This window comes from Rhinolophus hipposideros, assembly GCF_964194185.1.
Source record: "Rhinolophus hipposideros genome assembly, chromosome: 8".
NCBI classification, from domain to species: Eukaryota; Metazoa; Chordata; class Mammalia; order Chiroptera; family Rhinolophidae; genus Rhinolophus; species Rhinolophus hipposideros.
The window spans coordinates 40,632,605-40,646,807 of NC_138054.1; positions in this window are offsets into that span (position 1 = coordinate 40,632,605).

Below are 14,203 nucleotides of genomic sequence, written 5' to 3' on the forward strand. Positions count from 1 at the left end.
ACCTACCTAAATCTCATTCATCCTTCACAACTCAACTAATATGACGGTTCTGATCAACTCCTGTTTACCCTGTTGGTGAAGGAGGGATCCCCCATCCTAAAGACTGTGGTGGGCAAACACACAACACCCAACACTGGTCAAATGAGATTGGCAACAGTTATTAGTTACATATACTCACATATACTCAGAGGGCACTGAATGCCAAGAGACAGGCCATATGGGTTTTGCACATGGGAGCAGAAAGCATCAAAGGGGCTTGTGGAAGGCAAGTTTTGAAGTAACAAGAGGGTTGAGTAGCCCATGGCTCCTGTGGGGGTGGGGGTGATTGGTTTGTTTGAAGAGTTTCACAGGCTGGCAGAGAGGTAAGACTCAATAAGTTGAGGACAGGATGGGGTGTAGCCAGTCCAGTTGATAAAGGAACTAAGTGGGTGGCACATCTGGCAAGAGTAGGGGAATTCCAGCTAAGCTTTTACATTCATTTGTTTGTTTTTATGGTAAGTGCTTAGTAAAGACTAGCTGTCATGATTATTGGTCTCTCTTGTTACTTGGCTTTGCTTCAAAGAGAACTGCCCATGGTTTGACATTAATCCCAGAAGCACCATGTCCCTGGGTTTCTAGAATCTTAAAATATTATTACCCTTTGCTGCATTGGAAGCTTGAAAAAGTAAATGAGTTAAATTAGCATCTCTGGCATTGGCATCCAGCATATTACATTATAGACCAATAATTTTCAAACGGTTTATTACGCATAGAACTCACCTGGGGAGCTTGTTTAAATGCAGATTCCTAAGCATCCCTCCTCCTGCTCTGATTCTGGGATAGTGTGGGTCCTAGGCATTTGCAAACTTTAACAAATACCCTTGAGGTCCTAAGAAACACTGTGAATGACCCTTAATTGGTGCTGGCTCCTGCCCTACTGTTGCTGCTAATCCTCCTTTGGCTCCTTTTTTAGGAGGCGCTGCACCTTTTGGGCAGCACCTGGAATTTCAGCCTTACAATGTGATAACCTCGTGAAGAAAATCTTCCATGACCACCCCTACTCAGAGTTAGGAACTTTTTCTCTCTGCTCCTAGAGTAAATCTGATCACTCGCTGCCCTGCCAAAGGTGTTACATTCTTTGTGGAAGAAGACCGGTCTACACAGGCACACGCACACACCCCACAAACAGAAACAAACAAGCACACTTAGCACTATTGCAACTTACTATTTCTTTGCCTGCGTCCCTGATTTTAGAGTAATGTGAATTTCTTGAGTGCGGGGGCTGTGTTTTTCATTTCCTAAACCCATCTCGGTGCTTCAGCAATGGAAGGAAGTTAGCAAATGTTTATAGAATAAATTGATAAGTATTTATTACACACAGATTCATGGAATGTACCTTATTTCTGCATGAAAATGTACTCAAACATGCAGTTGAAAAGTAAAAGTTCAGAACACTGATTTTACCAAAGAATAGGGAATGTGTACGCTGTGGGTCCTAGCACTGCTCGTTTTCCCTGGGAGAGTGTCAGAGGCACACCAAGGGACTGGGGTGCACACTAGAAAAGTAGCAGCAGCACTAGGGTTCTGGGAACCACAAGACCAGGAAAAGTAGACTTGGTCTCGATAGCCTGAGTCCCCCCAGAAATACTTGGGGAAGATTTCTCAGGGAGCTGAATGCCCTAAGCCAGACACTGGACTCACAGAAATCATAGAGTTGGTGTTATTACTATTTCTGTGACCTTGTTTGCCTCACGTACAGTCCCCAGATGGTGAGGACTGGGAAAAGTTATATTAACACGCCTTTCTAAAGTGGCTAGAGAGGGGAGCAAACAGCTTCCAGATCAGAGGTCATTTAAAGTCCGTTTGCCCTGTTTTAATTGCACCTGCTCTTGGACTTCATTCAGTCCCCCATTTATTTGATCCCTCATCGCTTGTCAGTCCATGGCCCTTAACCAGCCCTCACATTCCACCAAGCCTTGCTGGTCACCAGAAAACCCTCAGTTCCCTTGTACCACCATCCTTCTACAAAAATCACTCATTGAACCCTAACCCTGGATCAAACCTGTAGTTAACTTCCAATTTCCAGCTTTATTTTCATCACTTCACTTCATCTACCCAATGAAATATCAATCATATGTAGTAGGGGCTGGCGCACCTTCTGTAATTGCCCCTTCAAACCCAAAACTTTCCTGCTTCTACTCCTGTCTGTGCCATGTATACCCCTTTTCCAGATATATTTTGAAATGAATCATTTGATTGATTTTTAGATGATCTGTATATAGCTCTGTGAGCAGTGTTTAGAAAATGCGCAAAGCATTTTTCCGTCTGGGAGGTGGGTAGAATGTGGAAGCAGCTGCTCATCTGGTGTCGCTCAAACCCTGAGTGAAAGCAAATGGCTATAAACCACATGATAGGAAAGGAGAAGGAATGGCTGACACTTAGTATAATCAGCAGTTGCTAATCAGGGGGAGTGAATATTTTCCTCCTCAGATGTAATTCTTTTGCCCTAGAATTTAAGCTTCTCGAGGTGAGGAGTGAGACTGAACCCAGTACTACAGGAAGGTAGGCCCTCGGATGTTTGAGGAGTAAAGGATTATGATGGTCTGTTTGGTTTTCCTACCTGTGAAATTTTCTTTCAAGTTTTACATACAAACATACATACACACAAGGTAATATATGCATATGTAATTCGAAGTCTAAATTGTATTACAGAAGAACACGTAAGTATGCACATGTTTGTACATTAACTATAATTTGCAAATTTGACATTTGTATCAGGTATAGAAAAGTTGGTTTTATGTGCTTTCAAAGCTTAGATCTGGGGACCTGGCATCTTGCTTCAAAGAAAACCTCACTTTAGATGAGTAAGAGAAAAAACTGGAATTCCTAAAAACATAAAAGTAAAACCAATCCATTAAAACATTTATTTTCCCTTATTATTTCAGTTGGATGAAGCAAGCATCAAACCCTCTTAACCTTATACAATTTATACCTTGAAAACTTTTATCAGCCTAACTCCTTAACTTATGTTCTACATACAGAAAGTGCATAACATAGGTCAGTATTAATTTTTAATGGGTCAATTCAACTTGGTAAGGGTAAAAAAGCAATTTATGTGCTTCAGTAATAACTTCCACTTGTTTTAAACTTGTTTTATTAAAGCTTGCAATTCTATTTAATTGGCACATAATTTAATTGCCACATAAGTTATTCAATTATGTGCTATAAATGGAAAATGTTTATAGGCAATCATATCTCTTTTGTTAAAATCTGGAATGCTAGATATTCCTCAATCTTATGTTTATATATAATTCCTTCATGCTGATTTTTTACATTGCACGATTGCATTATATCATATTTTAAATTAATTTTGCTATTGTTTACAATGTGTGTGTGTGTGCATTTTTTTAAGTTGTATTTCAGTAACTCATTCAGAGAGCCAAAATTTAACCTACTTTAGTAATGAAAACAAAGACCCGGAAGACCCGTGTTTCTTTCTTTACGGAAAGTACAGTATCATGATTCCCCACATGATACTCATTTAGCCCAAAGATGTCCTACCCTCCAATCTTTGCCTAATTCCAGCATGTTACTTTTGAAGGTTTACCTTAGGTGTTACTTCTACTTGAAAGGCTATTCTGACCTCACTGACAGGTGAGATGGCTCTTCTCCATGTTTGTTTAAGCAGAATAACAATATAGAGTCAGACAGAACTAGGACCTAGCCTTTATCTTTCACTAGTGTGGCAACCTTGGCTTTATTAGGCCTCCAGTTTTTCAGTTGGAAATCAGGGATAATAGTGACTTTATTGGATTGTTATAAAAAATATATTAGATAAGTCTTATTATGCCTTTGCACAATGCTTGGCACATAGAAAGCCTATAAACAATTTAGCTCTCTTCTATTAAGTACTCAATAAATATATGTTGGATGAACAAATGGATTACAATTATCTATTTTTCCAGCTTTATCAAAGTACAATTGACTACCTATTGACTCGTCTGACTCCCACTGCTCTGTTTATCCAGGCGTGGGTTGGTGGTCTTTTGTCTCATGTAAGGTATAAAAGAGTACCTGCCATATAGTAAGTGGTTGGTAAATTGTAAAAACCCCTAGCTTGCCCATCTGACTAAAAACTTTGATAAATACTTCAAATAAACATCGTTCATTTAACAAATATTTATTAAGCACCTACTTTGAGCCAGTCATTGTTCTACAGGTAGGTTATACATCTGTGATAGTGTCTGGTTTCATATTATTCGCATTTTGGTGGAGAGAGATGACAGAAAGCAAATAGGCAGGTAAGTATGTGGTATGTTGAGTGATGATAAGAGCTATACATAAAAATAGAGCAGAGTAAGGGGCAAGGGAGTGTTGGGAGCAGTTGTTATTTTATGTAGTGTAGTCAGGAAAGCCTCTCCATGAGGGTGATATGCGAATCTGAACAAGATACGTAAAGGAAATGATGGAGTCAGTCATTCAGATTATATCTGGACATAGAGCTTTCCAGGTAGAGGGAAAAGCAAGTGCAAAAGCCCTGAGGAAGGAGTGTGTGTGTGTGTGTGTGTGTGTGTGTGTGTGTGGTGTGGTGTGTTTCAGGAGGATCAAAGAGCCCTGACTGGGGTGGAATGAAGGAGAGGAAGAGTAACAGATGACATAGTAACAGAGAGGTAGCAGAGAGCCGTGCATATCAGTGGAAATATTTAGAATTTTAATCTGAGGTAGATGGAAAAGTGTATGCATTAGGGTTTGGATACAGAAATACAAACACTCTTGTGTAAAGCAGAAAGTGGTTTATACAGGGAGAAAGTGCTCAAATATCACCAGAAAAGGAAAGAGGATAGAGTCTAGGCTGGACCTCCCGTAATGACTTAGAATAAAGCTGTAAAGTTCCTGCCAAGGGGAGTTGCTATCTCTGCACCTATCAGGAAGGAGGGGAGTCAGAAGGACCACTTAGCTGCAATCCAGGGATTGGCAAACCACCAGCAACACCACATCCACTTCTTACCACCCAAAGGGTTAGTGACTAAGACACCGGAGCGTATGCAGAAAAAACCAAGGTCTCCACAATGCTGCTTACCAGCACAATGGCCAAGTGTCAGGAAGATGGCCCCATTAACTTCTGGTGCTCAAATCTGGCTTGGATGCCTGTAATTGGGAGAACTTAATTTTATCACAATGAGAATACTTAATTAAATCACAATGAGAAGACCACTAAGGAGGCCGTTGTATAATCCAGTGAGAGATGATGGTGTTTTTGTGTACTCTCGTGTTAGAAGAAAGGTTTAATCTAGTCCAACTCACTCATTGAACTGATGTCATTCATATTCATTCATTCATTCAACAGTTTATGTATTTTATAATAAAATAGACTGCATCTTTAAATCTCAAGGGAATATACCTGTGTGATCTTATTGAAACTGGCTAAACATTTCTGTAAAACCGTTAGTGAAATGCAGATGACTATATGAATCAAACCTTAATTTAAATAATCTTCCCTATGATGGCTACATACATCCAAAGATTTCGATAGATATTTAAAAGTTTTCTTTCATTCATTTAATATATCAAAAGATGTGTTTATCTCTTATTTTGAATTCACTTGGCCACATGTAAAGCACGTCAAAGCTTGGGGGAAAGCCAGTTTTGGGCAATCACTGTCTCAGACATGACAGAGGACTGGGACACCTTTCATATTTGGCAATATTGCTTATTTATCTGGAGACTCATTATTTTATAGATTGAGATGTGGCAAACATTCTGACAGATCAAGATTATGTAGCCAAAGATGGTTTTTATAAAAAAAACTTGGAGTTACTTTTTTTTTCTTCAATTCGTGAAGTTCACTTTGATGTAAAATTCCAAAATACGAAATAAATGTAACCTGATGACATTTAAATTAGCATCTGAAATACATGTTGTAGGTATTAAGTAAATGATTCAAGAATAGACTTCCTAATAAGCAGAACTTATTTTTTGATCATCGAATATTTTTGTAGGTAAAAATAATTCAGCTTACCTGTTTAATTACTGTGGGATACATATTCACAAATGATGGTTGTAACCACATTACCTGGCAACATTAAGTCACTTTATGTTTGAATTTTTATTCTCTGTGCTGCTTTTAGTCTGTTCAATACATATTTTGTTTTTGAAAAGAATGTTGTCTATAATAATTATTCTAGTGGAACCATGTAATGTGTTAAGTGAAACGATTTTTCAAATGCTATCATATACATATATATATATATATATATATATATATACACACATATATATGGTGGATATATATATATATATATATATATATATATATATATGGTAGATAGAGATGATGGAAAGCAAATAGGCAGGTAAGTATGTGATATATTGAGTGATGATAAAAGCTATACATAGAAATAGAGCAGAGTAAGGGGCAAGAGAGTGTTGGGAGCAGTTGTTATTTTATGTAGTGTAGTCAGGAAAGCCTTATCTGATTTCATCTTTTTGTAAGTTTTTATAAGTTTTGTTTCAATGTTCCTGAATAAGGAAGGGATAGTATATTGTTAGGTAGTATGACATAGATGGTTAGATTATGCTAAAGCTTTATAAAGTTGTTTTATATGAAAAAGACTTGAATTAAATAATCTCACTCTTCAACTATTACAGGTCAACTATGTTTAATAAAGCAGAGAATTTTACTTTATTTCTAAAATATTTTTTCACACTTCATGGTTTGGAATATTGTTTAAATGGATGTAACATGCATGTTACATGTAAACATATATATGTGTGTGCATATATGTAGACCTACATTGTGTATACATGTATATGTACATATATATTTTTTCATAAACTGAACTGTCTACTCATGGAAGACAAGGGATTTATATTACTTCTTCATATGTGTATCAGTCATGGTAGCTCATACATAGAAATGCCCAGTAAATATTTGTTGAATAAATGAAGATAAGTATATGTCCTTGTGTGATACTTAGTGAACACAATGTAGTCCTTAAATTTATTGTGACAACAAGGGAAATCATGGCCTCTTTTGCATTATATTTAATTTCTCAATTTATAATTATAGCTGTTCACTTAAAAATTTTAACCTTCCTTGGAAAAACATTACAGTTATCCAAATTTCCCAAGGAACTTGGGTGCCTTTTTATGGGAGTATTTAAGCACTTTGGCTACAGATTGGTGTCTCTGGGCTCTTGTTTCCTAGTGACAATCATTAAATATATTCAGGTGAGATCAATATTTTTTGAAAGTTTCCAAATTTAGTTTGTAAAATTGTGTCCTTGAATTGTGGAGCAATTATGCTTCCATGCGATGAGAAATAGTTTAATTCTTTCCAAAGACCACATACAAAGAAAAGGAAGATATCTACATTAAAAGGTGGGCCTTTCTTTGTTTAAGGAAAAAAAATGTTCATTTTTATATAAAAGCCATATAAACATCAAGTTGCTTTAAAAATTATTTTTCTGAGAGTCCGCTTCCAAACAAGCTGTAACATAGGTTGATGCTCTTTCCTGAAACTCTTTCTCCTTCTCCATCCCCACATTCTCTGCCCCAATTCAGGCCCTCATTTCTCTAGAGCTCTTTTAACAGCTTCCTACTTTACTTTCCCCATCTTAGCTAATCTTCCTCCTTCCCTGCACACTGCAGCTAGGGTGATTTTTCTGGTGGGAAAATCTGATCCTATCACTTTCATGCTTACACCTTCCAATGGGTCCCTGACGCCCACACTTCTTAGTTGAGCTTTCAAAGGCCTTTTGGGTTGGGGCCCTGTCCATCTTTCTAGCCACATCTCTCTCCATGCTCTCTGTTCTCCAGGTGGACTGAGAAGCCTTCCGGTCAGTGAACACATGGTCTCTCAGCCTGTGTACATGCTGGTTCAGTTCCCAATGTGCGGCACCATCTGCTTTTCATTCCCTGCAGGATTCCTACCTTGTTGCATGGCAACACCTACACATCCATCAAGACTTCAGCCCTCCCCTGTGAAGACCTCCCGGGTCCCTGAGAGTAAGCTGCCTCTGCGGTCCCTTCTAACATCTTCCGTGTACCCAACACAATGACAGTGCTGACATACTTGATCGTTATCTCTCTTTGGGTAGGTGTGTAGCTAGAGATGTTTCTTCCCCAGGAGATTAGATTCTTGAATGTAAGGATCATATCTTGCCCTATCACTAGTTCCAGTGCCTGTCACAGAGCCTGAGACATACCAGGTATTCACAAAAGATAGGTTTGTTGGAATAAAATCGTCTGGGAGGAAGGGCCGTTTTCTAAGTTTTTGCTGCTGTTGACAAAATGCTGTTTGCTCCTCGCCAGACGGTGTCGCCCTAGCTCTATATGTTCAGTACGGTTTTTGGCTTTTCAGCTTTGCTCTAACATATTAATCGGGTTGTTATGGGAAGATGATAATTTAGGCACTGTTTACGGAATAAAACTGATTTAACCTTCAGTTTTTCTGTGAACATTTTTTTTTTCAAATGTAGTGTTCCATCTGAAATTGCCAAAATAAAAAGGAAGACTTCAAATTTAAAAAATGATTAGAGCGAAATAAAAATTCAAGCTAGGACATCAAGTTAAGAACACAGGAAAAATGTGAAGCACAAAATCAACACCTCAGAATGGTAATGGCACAATCATAGCTATAGCCGCACAACTGTTTCTGTCTCATAAAGCAACATACAAGTTGTGTTTGGTATTTGAGCAAAAGCATTCAAAGGAAAAATAGGGCCCAGAATGAAATGGGCTTTGTTTGTAGGGTGTCTTTAACTTGGAAGAGCTTAAGATTCTGCACAAAGAACTTTTAACGACGGACCCAAGAACATGACACACGTAACACATTTACAAACCGAGAATGAGGGGAAATGGAGAAGCAAACAGAAAAACAAACACAAGGAGATGATAAATGGCCCTTGAAGGTATGAAGACATACAGTGAAGAACATTTTAAAAATAAGATAGAAAGTGGCCAGGTGCACATTACCGAATACTTGCAGCTCAGAGCAGTAAAGGAGATGGAGTGTGTGGGAATCAGATGATTCGCGTTACAGACTCTAAAATGCACTGGCTGTGTGACCTAGTACTATATACGAGATCTGACCTCTCAGATGGTTCATATTTTCAAACATAAAATCCAGCCTGTCTCCAAATGGTGTTGTGAGGGTCTAGTAACATAATGCATGTAAACACACTACATGTTCTTTAAAATGCTATATTAACATGAAATAGCATTAAGGGAGAAAAATGAAGGTAACATTTATTGAGCATCTACCCTGTGGCAGGTAAGTGCTGGGCACGTCACATAAAAACACCTATTTCTTCCAGTGGACAAGACTTTCTCCCAGACAATAGATTGCAGCCACAGGCCGCTCCTTCCTGCATCCCCTCTCTTTCTTGGCCCTCTCACCATGATCCAATAAATACCTCTCAGATATGGAAATCATAGCTATTACTGTCCACCCCTAAACGCTGAAGGATCTTCATGAAGAGTGAGCTTTATTGAAACTGGTAGATTTCAGCTTCAGCTGCCTGTGGTAGTAGGGAGTTAGAATTAGTGCTTCTAAGGAAGCTCTGGATATGTTTGCTCACACATACCTGGTGGAAGCTTTCCTTTGAAGGAAAAAGATGTAAAATAATTTGTCATCAGCTCAAGATCACATATACCTCCAAGACCCTTTTTTAGGTGGATAGATGAGATTTTTTTTTTTTTTTTTTTTTTTTTAATTTGAAGGTTTCTTTATTACAGGGTGAAACCAGTTTTGGAAAATGATACTTTGGGACAACAGGAATAACTTGCCCTGGGTGTGATCTCAATAAATGTTTACCAAATAAATTAAGATTAGTCACTATGCCTGGGAACATCAACAATCTATATTCCTAAGGTTATTGATATCAATACATGCACAGAATGATAATTTCTCTAGTAGTTTGTGACTTCCATTCCAGAAATAATTGGATTTGAACAGGCAAACTATGTCTTCTTGCATGTGCATACTTTTGGATGCATTGGAGTCAAGAGTGTCATTATTCTTGTGAACTTTACATGGGCTGGGTGAAAAATAAGTAGCGAAAAAATAAAATGGCGAAAGAGAGAAAGAAAATTACAAGATTTTCAGTTTAAGGTGTAGAAAGCAAACCCTAGGGCAGTATATGTCTGAATTTGATCCTAACATTCTCTCCTTTTATTTGTCCTTGGCTTTCACACAGATTATAATTGAGGTATTTGCTGCTAAAAGAAACCAAACTGTGCAGGAAATTAAACTTTTCATCCTAAAAAATTTGCAGACGTTTGGATCAGTATCACAGGAACACTATCAAAATATTAGCAATCTTTGCAATGAATTATAACTTCTATAGGTTTTCTTGTGCACTTTGGCAAAACTTCATTATTTCCATGGCTGTTGAACTGAGACTGTTGCCAGTTACTAAAAAAGGCAGGTCTAATATTATGTCAATTGCTGATGAGTAGCTCTATTCCTCGGCAAGTTTACCAGTGCTGCTATTTGATGTTTTGTACACAGTGGAATTAATGTTACTCCAGGAAGTAATGATAATGAACTAAAATTCACATCCATAAGGGAGACTGGACAGCAGGGCCATGTTGCACTTTGGTCTTTATCTGTAATCAGATGTTTTATCACCACAAATCCTGTCTGTCAACTTCCCTCAAATAAGCTGGGTTTATTCATACACGTTATTACTCCTTGTTCCGATAATGAACTCCACTTCTGTTGGTTGCTCAAAGAACCACAGAAAGCAGAGCAGAGGACCTGTCATTAGATAGCAGACTACATCGGCGGTGGGAATTGGATATGGCTTTTAACTCCACACCATTGATGGTAATTTTTGGTTGCTTGCCTGATTTGCCTGGAGCAACTAAAAACATCACCTTAGGCCAATTCAGGCTAATTGGCAGCCTATGCAATGGTGCCAAATTTGAGAAATGATCGACAACTGGATATATACACTCAGAAGTGTGACCTTCCAGTTCATAGTCATTAGCACTCAGTCACTCAGGGCTGGCCTGCCCCAAAGACATTAGTGGAGGCTAGCCATCTGATAAGACCAAAGAGCGCTGGGTAGGATCAGCAGCTCGTTCTTACCCAGGTGTGCACGATTCTTGTCATGCATCACTGACAGCATGGGAAAAGCTGGATGGCGTAGGACCCATTTATGACCTTGTCTGACATCCATTTGTGGGCAGGGGCGGTTCAGGCGAGACGCCATCTGGCCTAACTTGGCCAGCCCTTTCATCATGTGGCTGCCTCTCCATGATGATGGATTTCTCTGAATAGCTGAGTTTGTCGAGCATTAGTTAAGTAAGTGAAAAACCGATGTATAAGCCCTGATGTTGCTCATCCCATTTCTTCTCAATCTAGAAAATCGTGAAGACTGTCTATAATTTTAGGGAACATACATGATTATAAAATCTATTATAATATCTGTGTATTATACCCATCATCTTTACAATCTAACCATATCTCAAACTCTGTTCTTTCTACATTTTTTCTTCTAAAACATTTTTGTGTGTGTGCTTCTAGTGCTCTGTTGTTTAATCAAACTTATATCAAAGCTAAAATCCCTATGACCGTGCAGTTGGAGCTCCCATAAGCAGGCTGATGTCAGCCGTGCTATGAACTGAAAGGTTGTACCTTAGTTGGTGAAAAACAATATTGTACAGGAAATATGACTTTTCCCCAGTCTGGGAAAAGTATCCAAGGAATTAAAGGATTCACGAGAGTCTCCTGATGATCACCCCCAGTTTCTATCTTTGCTGAACTTCCTAAAATCTCTGCTACTACTTCCAAAGGATGTCTTGCTCTTCAGACTTGACCTGGAGAAGTTTCATTTACCCTTTGGGGAAAATCTATTCCCCACCTACTGGGGCTGGAATTGCTGGAGGATCCAGTGGCCTTCCCAAGTTTGTTATTCAGATGCGACCGGAACACCCAGGAGCTCCAGCAGGACATTGTAGGGCGGCCTCCAGCCTTTCCGATCCTACAGAGCAATCTCATGTGGAGGGAGTCACCCTAAGGGAGCCTTATTTAGATCTTCCCACCAGTGTAGTTGTCCATGCTTTTCTTGATCTTCAGTTGCCCAGGAGATATCTGCTGGCCCACATGGACATACACATGCATGCATGAACTTCCCACCCACTTTTCTCGGAAGGACAAGCCTTCCTTGGCAGAAACAGGAGAGTTCTAATCTGTAGTCATAAACTAGAAATCGGCAGGCAAAATTCTAACCACAGATAATTTTTGTTTGGCCTGCACAGTGTTCTAAAAATTAGGAAATTTCACCTAACACACTTGTTTGTCTTAGCATCTTTGGAAAAATAAGATGTGACAATTCTGGAAGGCAGCAAACAGCTGAGCCCAGGAGCTCAGCTCTGTAGGCAGGCCATGTGATCTCGTCTGCCACAGGCATGTCACTCACTCTGTAGTGTCTTATTTTTTTCTTCCTCTGGGATTTTGACTCCTGGTTTAAGACACATAAGAAGGCAGAAAAAAAAATTCCAGATCAGACATCTCTCTCACAGTGGAGTTGGCGAAACTCATTCTTATTTACAGCATTGTTAGGTTCTTTATTTTCACCCTTTTCAAATTGTGATCCTTGGTGTTTCAGGAATAAAAAAATAAAACATGTTCTTTCCTAAACCATATATTCTCTAGTGGCTGACTTGACAGAAATTTTCAAATTGCACATATAAGGATTGGGTCAAGCACCTAATGTACAGCTTCAACCTTCTTCCAGCAGGGAGTTGATGGGATATCCTTATTCCAGGGCTGGTCTAGGTTCAGAGGGGATTTGTTACAGTCTCTTTACTTATGACACCCTATAATCACAGAGTTCAAGTTTCCTAGAAGAAGCCTTATAATCCTTTCAGTTCAATATAACTCAATATGAGGATCTCCTCTAGAACACTGGACATTTCTTCAGATAAAGAACTTCAGCATCAAACATTGCCCATTGTGGGGACAGAGCCAGGAGTGCAATTTCCAGACTCATCCTCACGTGGAAAGGTGCTGGCTCGGGTAGTAGATGGCCATCAACTGTGATTGGATGGCCATCAGCTGTGGCTAGTGGGCCGTCAGCTGTACCCAGTGAGCCATTGGCCACTAATATAACTGCCAGGGCTAAGCTAGCAGCCGATGGTGGCTGAGCTAGCAAGCATGGATTGCAGTTAACAGGTCAGATTGCAGCTAACAAATGGGGTTGGTTGGTTGGCAGTGAAGCGGATGGCAGATTGCAGATCGTGTGGATCCTGTTTCCTGTGCCTCCAACCCAGCCACCAGTGAGACTATAGTGGTATGACTCCCCTACCTATGGCTCCGTGAGTGTTCCGTTTTGGCCTAGCCATACCCTGTGTTCTTATGTGGGGAGCGGAAGCTGAGACCCTGCATGACACGCTGCATGACACCCATTCCATTTTGGGACATGTCCTCTATAACATGGGTGTAAAGTGTGCCCTTTCTCATCGAGTTATTGCAATAGGAATTAGAAATTTGGTTCTGGAAAGTTCTTTCTTTTACTGAGCCCAAAATCATTTTATAACTTCTTCGCCTAATGATCTCCCATGAAACTTCTCAGTCTTCTCTCTTCTGCATAAAATCCTTTCAAATATTTGATAACACTGATACTTTCTATAGTCTTATCAAAGTTAGTTTAGACATCACCAGTTATTTCAATGGTTTCTTCTATGAAATGATTTCCAGAGTGTTCACTATTTTAATAGACTTATACCTAATATTGTGTCATTGCAAAGAGGAAGACGCTGGTGGTAAGGATTTCATTGGAGAGAGCTGGAAATGTATTGCTTTCTCTCTGTTCCCACACCTGCCTGTCATGGATGAGAGGGAACACTTTCCCCCTTACCTTAAACTAAATGAAGAGGCCTTTAGAGCTCAACTCTGAGAACTTGGGCCTTGCTTCTGAATTTGGAGAATTCAGTGACTGACATGTAACCTGAGCTATAACTTTATCATGTGGTCACCGTGCTCCAGGTGTGATCAAATCAATGCACTTAATCTGATCACAGAAGAACTTGTACATCTAAGAATGGAAACCAGTATCACACTGAAGTTTTTAGTTGCCTTGTCACAAAATAGCCTTGTCACAAAATTGAGTTTCTAAGCAACCCTCTAGGTCTTTTTCATGTGAACTGAAATTCAGTCAGTTATCTTGATATTTTATACAGGCAAATGATTTCTTTTTGAGGCTAAATCAGAATC